This window comes from Numida meleagris, chromosome 16, assembly GCF_002078875.1.
Source record: "Numida meleagris isolate 19003 breed g44 Domestic line chromosome 16, NumMel1.0, whole genome shotgun sequence".
NCBI lineage: Eukaryota > Metazoa > Chordata > Aves > Galliformes > Numididae > Numida > Numida meleagris.
This window is the reverse complement of record NC_034424.1, coordinates 419212-433584: the sequence shown is the minus strand read 5'-3', so window position 1 is coordinate 433584 and position 14373 is coordinate 419212. Positions and strand designations below refer to the sequence as shown.

The 14373-nt window shown below is 56.8% G+C and overlaps 1 protein-coding gene across 5 annotated transcripts in view; it reads left to right on the top strand.

The window, feature by feature from the left end:
* Positions 1 to 14373, top strand: part of EXD3 (exonuclease 3'-5' domain containing 3) — a 251318-nt gene that overhangs the window by 225894 nt on the left and 11051 nt on the right. The gene's annotated exons all lie outside the window — the stretch shown is intronic.

Sequence of the window (14373 nt, the reverse complement as noted above, 5' to 3'; positions counted from 1 at the left end):
TGCAGAGTGGGTGCAGGGGGAGGCAGGCAGGGAAAGAAGCAATAAGGGGGGGAAAATATGGTGTAAAAAGAGGCATGCATCCCTCCTTCCTCCTGCTCTCCTAATCAGACACATTGAGCTGGTTGAGGCTGCAGGGCTACAAATGAACCAGGAGCTCAGGGGGTTTCCCAATGATGCAGGAAAGCAGATGTGTGTCCAGGGGTGTGAAACCCTCGTGGGTTGTGCTGCTGAAGCCTGCTCAAGGATTCAGCACTTGCTGTGGGCACCTCCCAAGACCACTTCCTCCAGCTGACAAAGGTCTCCAGCCAAAAATGTGGACCCCAGCTGTTCATATTCTCAAGCAGTGCCTGCCAGCATCCAAGGAAGGCATAGGAGCTGTCCCCTGTGCTCATCTTGCTGGCCTGCAACCTCACTCACCCTGCTGATGGTTTTCCTGTGGGTCTCACAGGCTGGTGATGTTCTCCCAGACCCATTGAGCAGCTGCTGGGGGCGGGTGGGGTGGCCAGGGGGGAACCTGAAGGGGAGCGGGGATTTTGGGCCACGCCAGTCGCATTGTGAATGCTCAGCAGCACGGGACCCTGTGGGATGCTCAGGGGAAGCCTGAAGGAGCCATGGCAGCACTGGGGGTCAGGAGGACTCTGCCAGCTGGGCATCCCCTCCCTTGTGGACAGCCAAGGCAGCATGCCCAGATGGAGCAGGGCTCTCTGCAGTGCACCCATACCCACAGCCCCATCAGTCCCACAATGGGGGACAGGTGAGGGCATCCCAGGAGCATCGGCTGCCCTTGCTCACAAAGCCCCATCCCCCTCATAGCACTGGTGATGGCTCACCGTGGTCCCCACAGCACCAAGGGGATGGCTGGCCCCCAAGCCCCTGCTAAGTGTTTGTTGGGTTGTTTTTTTTCCACTCCTGGGAACAAACTGTCAGCTTTTGTTGGCGAACAGACTGTAGCTTTCATGTGAAAAGGTTAGTACAGTATGTTAGTTCCTAATGAGGGGATAATAGAGTCTGATTCTCACACCCCGGGAACTGCGAGGTGGCAGCAGCACGGGAGAAGGGCATTTAACACCTTCTCCCTGGGAACCTTTTCCCTTTGCAGCTGGCGTCCCCCTTCCTTGCCCAGAGAGGGGAGAAGGAGCACATCACAGTGCCTTTGTCCCCACGTGGTGCCCCTTCCCAGCAGCACGCGCTTCCTTCCGGAGGGGGCAGCCTGGGAAAAAACTGGCCGATGGGTCGGGGTCCGACCCACACCACCAGCTACTGGTATCATAGCACTTGGAACTCCTCAGTCATGAGCACTCTGGGGAGCGCAGGAAGGCTGCGGGATGTGCCCTGTGGCGCTGCAGTCCCTGTGGCCATCACCTCCTGCTGTGTCCTGGGACACAGGGCAGGACCAGGGCTGTTGGAAAACTCAGGGTGTCCTTGGTGGACCTGGAGCTGGGGATGGATGTCCCCTGCACATCCCACAGCAGCGCAGCCTGGGTGCCTGGCTGAGAGCATTTAAGGTCGCTGCTACCTAGGCTTGGTTGCCCTTGAAAAATCAAGATTTCTGCCTAAAACCTAACTGTCCTGCAGCATGGGCAGGAAGGGAATGAGCCCTGTAGATGTCTCCAGCCCAGGGATGGCTCCTGCTGCGGGGCTGCGAGCCCTGGGCAGCCACATGCCATCCCAGCAGGCTGCGGGTGCTACTCGGTGTTGTGCTGTCCCAGGCTGACAGCTCCCTGCAGGGCAGGGAGCAGCGCTGGTGCTTTGCAACCGAAGGGGCTCGAGATGGATAACCCCCAGCTGCTGTGTTTATCAAGGGAGTTTAATTCAGACTGCCCGCACAGGGCGTTGGAATGTCCTCAGAGCAGGAGAGACCAGTTCTGCCAAATTCCACCCCCACGGGATGCCAAATTACAAGTGTCCTCGCCTGGGCTGTCCCTGCGATCCCAGCCTTGCAGGGCACAGCACTTTCCCACTGCCTAGCAATTCCAGAAATTGCAGATTTTCGTGGTAACCCTTTCTTAGGTGTCAAGAGCATCAGTGAGTGGCACACTTTGTAGCAGGGGCATCTGTGAGCAGTGGTGGGCCTGCAGCTCATGCACAGCGCTGTTCTGTGATGCTGACCCGACTGCGGGTCTGGTGAGCAAAAGCCACCATGCTGTATCATGCAGCAGCTCATGAGAGTTTCCTTGGCTTGGCTGATTTCTCATACTGAGGATGCATATGGGAAGCCACCAGCTCCTGAGGCTCCAGCAAGACCAAGCATGGTTTGCTGCTCTGGCCTTATGTCAGGTGGGGTGAATCCTTGTAGGTCCCAGTTCCCACCTTGCGTGGGCTTCTTTCTGAAACTGTTCTTGGGACATCCTCTTGGAGAAGTCCTGCAAGAGCTGGCAGTGCCTCTTTAGGTAAGATGCACATGTTTATTCCCTGCAAAGGTGGTGCTCCCTCTGAGATCTTGTGTTGAAAATGTTGCCAGAGTCCATCTCGCAGCCATTGCATCACATCACTCAACCCTTCCAAAGGTTTCTGGCACTGCTCTGTTTCTCACCAGACCCCCTTCTTTTTCCACTCTTGTTCCACCGAAGGCTTCTCTGTAGGTTTTCAGCCACTGTGGCAGCACATCCCATATGCCTTATGCTGTCTGTGCATGCTGGAAACAAGGTGCTGAGGGATTTTTGAAGCTGATACGCAAAGTCTGTGTCTGATAAAGTGGAGAGGGCTGGTGGCTGGGTGCTACCAGAAGGGCCCTGTGATGCATGCCTGGCACCAGGCATCGCGGTGCTGGGCACTGGGAGGACCTGCAGAGGGGCAGATCAAACCCTGTGCCCCTCTGCTTGCTTGCCGTGGTTGAGAAGTCCTGGAACTCCCTGCAGTGCTTGGCTTTGTTTCTTTGCTCTTTTGTGCTGTTTTGTTTGTTCTTCACTCTTTGAGATAGCATGATGCCAGCTCTGGTCTTGCCTGGTTTTACAGTAGCGCTGCTTGAAGGGTTCCCATGTCTCAGCTCAGCGGAGACACACAGCTCATGGCAATGAGGCGGATTCAAAGCTCTTCAGCAATCTTGCCCCTTGGGCAATCTGAGGGTCTTAGAGGCTGTGTTTGAGGCTGCCCTGAGCCTGGCTCCACATTGCACCCAGGGCAGCCGCGTGCTCAGAACATGATCTGTGCTGTTTGCACTGCCCAGTGTCCTCAGGATGCAGCCCCGACCCCCAGATCCAGGCGGTGTGAGCAGATCTCCCACCCTGCCGTGTGTGTTTGCATCGCCACAGGCCGAGGGGCATCTTTCTGGGTCACTCTGTGTGAGTCTGTTCGCACTCGAGGAGATGTTTTCCAGCTGAGATCGCCTGGGCCTGAGAAGCAGACATTCCCTTGCTTGAGTGTGCTGAAATGTTTAATTAGAGTTTAACAGCAGCCTGGGAAAAAGGTGTCTTGTCATATTTCTGGGCTGCGTTTTGTTTTTTAACTGTTCGCCCCATACACGCACAGCCGAGGGAGACCCGCGGCACAATAACTCCTTTATGTGCCTCTCCCCACGGCTCGCCCCGACCCTGAACTTTCCCATCAGCTGCTGGCGCCGTGCCCTCGCGCATGTGCCTGGGAGGGAGCCGGCACGGGGATGGGAGCACGGAGTGGCTGGAGCTCCTACAGCCCCACTCTGCGCCCCAATTTCCAAACGGGTGATTCGGTGCTGGAGGAAAGAATGTGCCTCCAGCTGTGCTTGAATGGCCAGACAAGCCCGAGGTTTCCTGCTCTGGAGCATCCAGCGTGTGGGCGAGCCGGTGGCCACGGGGACACAATGCTGTGTCCGTGCACACGGCAGGACCATGGGGCGCTGCAGGCAGAGCGATGGCACCCGGGGATGCAGCACTGGTTGATGAGGGACCTGCGTCCGAGTGATGCTGGGAGCGGCCCAAATAGATGCGAGGTTTCGTGTGCTAGCACAGCCCCCAGTGGGGACCCAGCCCTGCAGTGAGGAGCAAAGCCCCAGCCCCGCCTGGAGCCAGCGAGGCCACAGTGCTGAGCTCCCACCCCCCGAGCCCAGCTTGCATCCTGGCCGCAGTGACCCTGCCACCATCCCACAGGAGCAGGGAGGAATGCAAGGAATGGGCGCACACCTCCCTTCTGCGGCCTAACCTCCAAGAGCCCAGCAGCACTTTCCATTCACAGGTGTTGTTTTTTTTCGAGAGGTGAAATTCAGGTTTTGCACGTGCTGGCTGATGCCATGCTGGTCCGTGAGAGAGCAACAGCAGGCAGGTGTAGTGGGGCTGCATTGCTCCTCCCTCCATCTGTCTCCCCTCTCTCTCCTCCAGTCTGCTATTGAAATCACAGACAGCAAAACACTTGGGACCAGGGAAAGCCTAAACAATGGCACAAGTTGATCTGTCTGTTATGATCTTTCTTTTACCCTTCTGTGTGTGTAACACAAGTGTGCAGTGTGTGAGCTCCCTGGGTGCCTGTGTGCTGGGACGTGCTCACACACCACCGATGTGCATTTGATGGGGTCACAGCAGCGCATCTGAAGGCGTCAGACTGGAGATGGTGGGAGTCAGTGTCGCATCTCCTTGCAGAGACCTCCTGGGGCCTTCTGGCAGAGCACAGCGCTGCAGCAGCTCAGCCCCAGTGGCTCCCCTGAACTTTCCTCTTGTAGGTCCCAGTTCCCACCTTGCGTGGGCTTCTTTCTGTAGCTGTTTTTGGGACATCCTTTTGGAGAAGTCCTGCAAGAGCTGGCAGTGCCCCTGCCACCTGTAAGGTGCACATGTTCATTCTCTGCAAAGTTGCTGCTCCCCCTGAGATCTTGTGATGAAAATGTCCATCTTGCAGCTGTTGAGTCACATCACTTAAACCTTCCAAATGTTTCTGGCACCACCCTGCTTCTCACCAGACTCCCTGTTTTTCCACTCTTGTTCCACTGAAGGCTTCTCCGTAGGCAGCACATCCCATACAGGTTTATTCCACACATGTCCTACAGCTGTGTCAATCCAGTTTTGGACTTGGAGGCCCATCGGCACTCAGCCAGTGGAAGATGTGTTACAAAGGCAGGAGACCTGTCCTAATTAAATACCTCCCTGCCAGGGAATAAATTACCATCTCAGGGGATGCTCTGACTGTCCTTTCAGTTGTACCTGCTTTGAAGAACCAAACCAAAATATCCTCATGCACCTGCTGACTTTCCTGACAGGGTGCAGCTGCAGGAAACCAGAAGGAACTGCAGAACCATGCCAGGGACCATGGTGTGGGGCTGTCAGCCTTTCCCCAGCCCCCCAGAGTTGCCTAGATGGGTCAGGGACATTGGTCTTGGTGCTACAATTACTCCTCAGAGCAACTGGATCTCAGAGTGCTGGTGGCCTCCCCTGCCCTGGCACGGCTTCTGGAGCCCCCACCCCATCCCTGTACCCTAAACCCCTGTCCCTCTGCAAGGTATTTGTCAGGAATCCCTCCCAGAACCACTGGCCCTGCAAGAGGAGTGGGATTTGTACTGAGAATGACTTTCTCCCCTACAAGCATGGCTGATTTTGAGCTAACAGAGCAATACAGTCCAGAGTGTGAGATTTCTGTGCTCTCCATGAGGATGGGGATAAACCCTGACTCAGCAGGGAAGCTTCAAGTTAGTTCTGGAGCTGTTAGGAGAGCAAAGCCTGCAGAAGTTGGGCATCTCCATCAGCAGAGGTTGTTAGAAATGATGGAGGCAGAGGGGTAGTTCTGGTCCTCACTGAGGGCCTCTGGTGACATGGTGGCCCTCCACATCTGGAACACACAGACAGTTGCTGCATTGCTGGGCTGTATCTCAGCTGGGACCACGGAGAGAAGCCCTGGGCAGAGAGCAGCCTTGGTGCTGTGACAAGGGTCAGGCTGGGCTGCTGATGGGCAGGATGGGGCATGATGCACTGCTGTATGCATTGTGGGTCCACTTGGCTGGGCTGGTGCTGCAGGGTCACCAGGGCTGGGACAGGACGTGTGGACACCAGAGAGGAGAATAGGGTGGCTAGGCTAAAGCAGGATGTAAATCCTGTCTTGGGGAATCTATTTCTTCTGCCAGAGCTCCTGGCTGATGGAAGATTCTGGCTCAGGAAACAGAAAGTCACCAGGGAAGACCCAGAGGACAATGCGGTGACAAATGGCGACCTTGGGAGAAGTGAATCCACTTGGCCAGCCCATGTCTCTGCTCTGGACTCAGAAAGATTACGTGAGAGATAGCATGTTCCTGCTTCATAATAACAGCAATGGCAACAATCGAGTTTGCAAAGGCAAATATTTGCTCCTTCCCACCTGCTGACCCAAGAAAGCCACCCATTGCAGCAGGCTCTGTACAGGATGGAGTCACGGTTTAATTCTGTAGAGGTGCTGAGCAGCTCCAGCTCTCCAGGTTGCCACTACCCTCACCTCACTGGGTGACAGCCAAGGGGACGTGTGGCTGTGTTGGCAGCTGCACGCATCCTGCCAGCCCTCAGCAGTGAGTGCCACCACATCCTCATGGAGCTGTGCCACTGTCGCAGTGGGACTAGGGGTGCATGACGGTGGCAAACACTCCCAGGCCAAGCTGTTGGATGTCTTGCAGAGCTGAGAGTTGGAATAGAAACCTCCTCCTTTAGTAGGAGGCCTGCATTAGGTTATTTCCCCTCCATCCCCAGCATCGCTCCTTCCCCTTCTGTTCTGCAAAATGTCAAATCTGCTTTCTGTTTGCTTCTCCTCTAGCCATTTTCCACCAGTGTGTGGGTATGCTTTCCGCCGAGCTGCTGGGACCTGCTGTGCTCTGCAGGGCTGGAGCTGTGTGTTGGGGCACCTCATGCAACAAAGCAGAGCCCTGGGCTGCGGGGGCTGTGGTTCAAACTGGTCATTGGTAAAAATTTCTTTCCTGTGGTGGTGGTCAAACACTGGAGCAGGTTTCTGAGAGATGTGGTCGGTGCCACAGGCTTGTCAGTGCTCAAGAGGCACTTGGATGATGCCCTGAATAAGGTGCTTTAACTTCTGGTTAGCACCAAGGTAGTCGGACGGTTGGGCTGGATGGTCTTTGAAGGTCCCTTCCAGCTGAACTGAGCTGTTCTGTTCTATTTCATTCTATTCTGTTCTGAAGAAAAAAAAAAAGAGAAAGATACAAAAGGACTGAATAGACTTTGCTAAATCCAGGGCAAGAAAGCTGCTGGGATTTCTAGCAGCAGGGCCTTGGTGTCACCCCCACAGATGGGGCTCATAGCTGGGGCTGAGCCAGCTGCACACATGGGCTGGGTGCTGGGTGCCATGACCTGGAGCAAGCATGACAGCAAGACTTGAAGGAGCTGAAGTGCATCTGGTTAGAAAGGCCTCAGAGATTATAGGGAAGGGAAAAGAGAGCAGGGGAAAGCTTGGCATTAAATAAATGCGGTTGGCACGGGGGGAATTGGCACAGAGGTGATCAGAGCAGGGGTGGCCAGCACAGAATCACCGGAGTGAGGCGATGAGACGGGAGGGGAGCAGTGCAGGGGTGCGGGGGGTGGGGGACCAGGCTGCGGAGCTCAGCTGGGATGTGCTGGGACTGGGAGGCAAAGGCTGCATTGAGGGGGTGCTGCTTCTGCCCATGGTGCCGCCTGCCTGGCAGAGCCGTGCGCGGGGAGAGGAGTCCCAGCGTCACCGCCCCGCGGGTCGCACAGCCCTGCACGGCTCTGGGCTGCCCGAGCAGTGGGCAAGGTTTGTTCCCAGCCTGGACGTTGCGAGCGGGAACATGCCAAACGAGATGCGAAGTGCGTGCCTCCACCGGGCTGCTGGCCAGCTGCCCAAGGGGCCCCACAGTGTTGCAAATGCGGTATCTCTGCCTTAGGATCTTTATTTCGTTATTGAACTGAAGGCTGGCTTTGCCTGTCGGGTGTCTGGGGCTTGTCTCGACACATGTCCTGGGCACTTGCACCGCAGCTGATCTTTACAGGTTCCTGACCCACGGTCCTGAACCAGCTGTGGGCTCTGGTTCAGCACAGGGACTCAGAGCGGCTTCGGGCCATGCAGACAGTGCCTGGGGCCCGAACCAAGAGCCCCCTCCTGCCCGCCGCAGTTGTCCTGTGCTGCTCCCTGCCAGATAGTGGGGGAATCCAGGGCCCCACGCGCTGCTCGCTGAGGGGAGCAGGCTGGGAAGGCCAGGCGGCGTGCTGGGAACCCAGCTGCAGCCTGAGAGGGCTGGCGAGTGTGTCAAAGCAGAAAAATGTGCTGGGAACAGCTTTGCCCTTGCTCTCTTTGGCTCCTCCCGCACACACTAAACAAGGCCAAGTCCTGGGGCAGGCGGAGAGCGCACTGCCGGAGCACGGCAGGACGGGCAGAAGGGGATGTCGGGGCGCTGGGGCCAGCTTGGCACGTGGAGGTGCAAGGTGTGCACCAGGTGTGTTCAGCAGCCCTGCACCACACTGGAGCTGCTTTGTCTGCCCTGCTGTGTGTGCCAGGCTGGTAGCGAGGATGGGTGTCTGGGAAGGACAGACGGATAGGCTGCCTAGCAGTGATGTGCCTTCATCACTCATCTGTGGCCCTGCAGGTTTTAAGCCGCTCATGGTGCCCACTCTCCACTGTCGGGTGTGGGGAGGAGGGAAGAGAGCTGTGCCCACGCTCCTGCCCCACAGGGCTGCGGTGGTGCCCAGGCAGGTCTGTGCTGTCACCAGTGGCTTCCCCCTTCCTGGAGGCAACGCGGGACCCAGACCTTTGGAGCAAACCTTCCTCGGGGCTAATCCCATCCTCGGGGCTAATGTCAGACTGGGCGCTAATCTCAGCCAAGTTACACGTGGGTGCTGAGCCCAGCTGAGCCCGAACTGGAGGAACTGAGCTGTGCGTTGCCCTGCGGGGCTGCTGCGCTGCCCGGGCACTGCAGGAAGGGCATTGCGGGGCGGGCAGCCTGTAGCCCTGCTGCAGGGTTGTTTTGCAGGCTGCGAGCACAGGGCTGGCCTTCCCATCCCCTCCTTCAGCCGTTCCCAGCCTATTCTACCTTATGTGTAGGAACTGGTTTTTCTTCCTGGGCTATTGTTTCCGCTGGATTGGTTAGATCGCTCCAGGCCTTGCTCAGATTTCCTTTCTCACGCTTTTTTTTTTTTTTTTTTATTCCCGCTTTCTGCTGCAGCTTCTGGTCTCGCCCCAATTAAAGGAGCAGGCGCTGCTGCCGGCCAGGGGACGAAGGGCGCTCAGCTGCCTTGGTGCCCATCACAGAGGCTCTGAGCTGTGCTCTGATGCTGCCCATGATGTAGCTGCTCTGAAACGGTGTTCCCAGGTCTGGGAGAGCACTGCTGGGTTGGGGTGACCAGGTCATGGCTAGGGTCCCTGCCCAGCACAGCCTGCAAGCCAAGAGAGCACCTTGGGCTTTAAGTTTTTCCATTTTGCTGTAACCCTGTCAACTAAATCTAAATCTTTGTTGTTTTTTAAACAAAATCCCACAGATCCAACACAGTGCCACCGTCACAGGTCCTGGCTCCATACTGGCATTCCAAGTTGTGTGGCGGGATGGCAGGAGCCACCCATGGGCACTGAGCCAGTGACCAGCCGGGCTGCTCGGGGTGGCTGCTGTCACACCCTGCCTGGCTCCTCGCCGTGTTGCTGCCGCCGGTCGCGTGCCCTCTTCCCTTTCCAACCCAAACTCACCCTGCTGCCTTCCAACCGCAGAGGCCAGAGGTGAATCCTGGCCCTCCCAGTGTTGTGCATGGCATGGGGTTGGGGCCAGGCTTCAACGAGGATATGTGCATCCCACTGCTGGCACTGGTGGTGGCGTGCTGGGTGTCAGGCAGTTGGCTGTGATGAGGAGAAGGACATCTCAGTGCTCCCCAACCCCTGCACACCGCAGGCAGGGATGCATGGGTGCCTCAGAAGATGCTGCCCTCTCGCAGGAGGTCTGGCACACTGACAAGGAAGGCAGGTAGCGAGCTGATGCTATCTGGCTGCAGCTGGGGAGGCTGCACGTCCCCCGGGGGCCTCCGGATTGCACCACGGGCAGGCTTTGGTTCCCAGATAAAAATAGAAGCTGAAACGTGAGCCTGGCTTCCCCGGCCACCACCATCACTACCCAGCTCAGCCTCTGCTCTCATGCCCCTGCCCGGGGGTCCGCAGGAGGTGACGGGGAGTGGGTTGGGGTGCTAAGGACATGGGCTGGCTGGAGGGCATGTGGAGCAGCTGGCCCAGGGAGTCCTGGGCCCCTTGCACAAAGCTGCAAGCTTGGGGAAAAGCAGAGCCCCTCCTGGGCACGGATGGTATCCAGGAAAACTTGGAGGGCTCGGTGCAGGGCAAGGGGAGAAACCCTCTGGCATATGTTATACAGATGGCCCCATGACCCCAACTGTCCAGCGGGACAGCTGCCAGAGGAAGCCAGGGGAAGCCGGAATAAGGATAGCATTTGGCTTAGTACATAATAGACGTAATTTCGTAATGCTTCCCTAGCACCTGGAGAAGAGAACAGAGCCCCAAGAGTAGTTTCACGTGCAACTGTGTGACCCCAGAACAGGAGGAGGGTGCAGAGACAGAGCGAGGGCTCTGCTTGCAGCAGCATGTGGCACCTGAATCAGGCAGAAAACAAGTTCCAAATAGGGACCATGCACATTTGGGTGATTCCCAGCAGTGCTGTGCAGGACTGCTAGTGATTTGAGGTGTGGATGTCCCTTTAGAAAGAAGAGCTGGACAAGTTATCCCTGCTCCTGCCGTGGCGCAGACTCTTATGGGATGGCTCAGGACCAGCCCCACAGGAGGTGTGTTCCTTGGAGCCGATGGCTGCAGAACACACATATGCACACCCAGGAGGGTTTCACCCTCGCTCAGGGGTGGATATAAAGCAGGGTGGTTGATTTACACAGGCAGAAGGCAGCGTGTTGGCGTAGGGCTGGAGGAGCCAAGGCAGCAGCGGTCAGGCAAGGAGAGGGAGGGGACCAGCCCCAGAGCTCCTGGCATAGAGCTCACTCTGAAATAAAGGCATTGGGGATGCCGAGCAACCTCATTATAAGGTGGTTATTATTGTTTTGGCTTTGTTATTAAACTTGTTGTAACCCCTAGGATCCTGTCCTGGAGCAGCACCCTGTTGTGCTGGGTGCTGTACAAACAGGGCTTGCGGCTATGGTTAAGGTTGGGTCAAGGGTGCTGCTGCTGCTTGAGTCTTTCAGAGGGGCTCAGCCCCCACATCTGCAGCTCGCAGCCCAACTCTGCTAGTCTGGAGGAGAAGCCAAGCAAGTGAGGCTTGAGACGGCTGAGACACAGCTGTAGGAGATGGAGGGATGCGGGGGGGGTATGTGTGAGCGTAGAGAGCGGGAGCGGGTGGTTGAGCATCTTACTTTTTTTCCCCTGGGAAATTCAGCTTTGCATGTGGGTTTAGGTGCAATGTCGGGTGAGATTCTCATCACTGCAAAGGCCTTGAGGTACAGAAAAGGGCTTTCGGTGTCACTGACGATTAGTCGCCCGCAGTGCAGCTGACTACCCCAGGCAGCGCGATGGCGAGGCGGCAGTGGGACGGGGTTTGTGGTTAGGGACTTGCTGCTGTGAGCGTGTGTGTGTGCAGAGGAGCGAGTGCATTCAGTAGTCAGCTGCTGCAGCTGGCCTGGCACAGCATATCATGGCATGGCACAGCACAGACCAGACCAGCATAGACCAGCATGGCACGGCACAGCATGGCATGGCATCACACAGCATGGCACAGCATGGCATGGCACGGTTTGACACAGCATGGCACAGCATGGCACAGCACAGCACAGTATGGCATGACAGCATGGCATGGCATGGCATGGTGTGGTGTGGCATGGTGTGGTGTGGCGCGGCATGGCACAGCACAGCACAACATGGCATGGCATGGCACAGTATGGCACAGTATGGCATGAGATATCATGGCACAGCATGGCACGGCTGCCAGCACTAGGAGGGCAAGCCCGTGGGTGCTCCCCTGGTGCAGCAGGCACCCACCTGCTGGGGGCCCAGGAGGAGCACATGCTTATGTGGAAGAACGAGTGAGCGTGCACAGGGAGGTGTGAAGGACAGGATAGCCATTGGTCCTGGGAGCTCAGGGCAGCTCTGGAATGCAAACCCCAGCCCCAGCCCTGCTGGATGCTGAGCCCACTCTGGCAGCCTTCCCAAGCCACGTGGGGACTTGTGTGCACTACTCTTCCCCTCTCCTTCCCCAGAGCAGCTGCACGCTGGCACGTGGCAGCTGAGAGGGGGTTGCCTCAAGAAAGGGAGGCTTGAGAGAGGCCTGGAGCCGGAGCGCTGCCTGCCAGGACTGCACCAGCCCTGGCCACTTTTCTGCTCCCTGGGGCTGACCTCCACTGGCGCTATCTCCCCAATCTTGTCAGCTCTGCTAATCTGCCCGTTTCAGTGCCCGTGGTTCTTGTTTTGTGCTCCCAGACAAATGAGGCCCTTCTAGCTGTCAGGTGAGCTTTTCCCAGAGCTTATGCAAATGATACTAATTAAAGGCATTCTTATCTGTTCAATTTCCCACACCTTTTGCCTCCGAGGGGGATAGAAAACTTCATGTTTTAACTCCGTATTTCGTGGCAATCGGAAGGACTGCCTAGGGAAAGCGTTGGGAAATGCAGCAGGTCACTCCTGATGAGAAGAGCTGGCTTATGCGAGTGTTGAAACACTTCATTATGCATGAGAAACCTTCCAGAAACAGATGACTAATAGGAAAGCGGGAGCAGAGAAAGCAGTGGGAACGCCATACCAGGCTGGCATGGGATCCCATGTCATCTTACCAGCTTAGCAGGGTTGGGCTAGGTCAGCACTTGCCTAAGAGACCTCTCAGAGTACCTGGCTGGTGATGAGGGAAGTGATGTTAATGAGTCAATAAACAGAGCCCTTCCCTCTTTGTGAACCAGAATGCCCCCGTGTGATCCCAGAAACCCACTGGCAGCACGTTACGTGCCTCTCACACCGCCAGGGCCAGCAGATGGTGCCCAGGGTGCCCTACCACGTGGCCACCACAACCCATCTCCCGGCATGGCCTCTGCTGGCACCCAAGGCAAGGTGTTAGAGCACGTGCAGCAGAGCAGGAGCAGCAGCAGGTACTGCCAACAAGATGGTGGATGAGACAAGTTCTTGGCTCTCCGGGGAAGGGGAGCAGCCAGCCCGCTGCCTTCTGAGCCCCCCTTGGCTGTGTGGCTGTCCCAGGGTCTGTGCCTGGAGGTGGCCTCTGTACCCACAGTGTCTGCAGTTTGTGCACAGGGCCCAGAGACGCTGTAGGGCAGACGGGAATCCAGCCCCACATTTGCAAGAGGAGGAGGAGAGCATCTCAAGGTCAAAGCCATGACTGCGGCAAGAAGGAGCTGGAGACTTGGGTAAAACATGAGAAAATACACATACAGTGACAGATGAGCATGAGGTATTGAACCTTGACTTGTAATTGGAATTTGCCGATGGTGGTTACCTGATTTTCTTGTCACTGGCCTTCCCACCATTTCCCTGTCTATGCAATGGGGCAGCAATGTGGGCAACCTGTGCTGGGCCTGAGCACCCTGCATGCCCAATGTGGTGATCATTCCGGTCTCACTATGTCCCCGAAAGAAACTCTTGGATGCTCAAGGGCTGTGGTTTCACAACCAGGATGAGAGTTGCAACCTCTATCCAGAGGAGTGGCCCTTTCACCACATGATATCCATCTTGTAGAGAGGGAAAGAAAGGAAGGGAAGAGGGTAGGCGGTGAGTAGGAAAAGAGATATCACTGCAGGTGGCAGTTGGATGGCCCTGTGATATGGCGAGCAGAAGACACCCAGGGAATTGTCCTGACATGAGCTGCCCTGAATTGCCCCAGAGAGTTCACTCCGGGCACTACTAGTGCCTTTACAGCTGGTGTTGGTACACTGAGGATTTCCTAAGCCAGAAGCTCCTGAGCAGAGAGAGTTGCATCTTACCAGCAAAACCAGTGCCAAGGAGAGCCTTCAGCACTGGTGAGTGACTCTGCCCTGGAGCCATGTGTCGGCAGAGTGAATGGGAGAAGCTCTATACTCCTGGACACCACTATGGGGCCAATGCTTTTACCACCAAGGGGTCTCTGGAGCACTTTGATGGAGCAGCTTTCTGAGACAGAGGAAGGAGCAGGACTGACCCCTCTCCAGCTGGCGCTGCTGACCTTCCAGGTGCTAGGCACCAGCCTCCAGGCCTCTGCCTGGGCTCGTGGCAGCTCCCAGGGCCCTTCTAAAGACCCAGAAAGTTTGGGTCCCGTCATCTGTTGAACCTGGGACAGGATGGGGATGCTGAGACGGCCCAGGAGCTCCAGGCTGGTGCATCCAGTCCCTCAGGTCCTGGGAGGTTCGTGCGTCACTGCTGGTGCAATTCCCCCCAGTGGGCTGGGAGAGGCAGGGATCACTGTCCAAAACAAAAAAGCCACTGGACAGCCCAGCATTGCAGAAGTTGTCTGGGGGCCTTGTACTCCCTGTGCCGTGAAGGCAGAGCTGGGCCAGCTCGGGCTGCTGGGGCTGAGGGTGT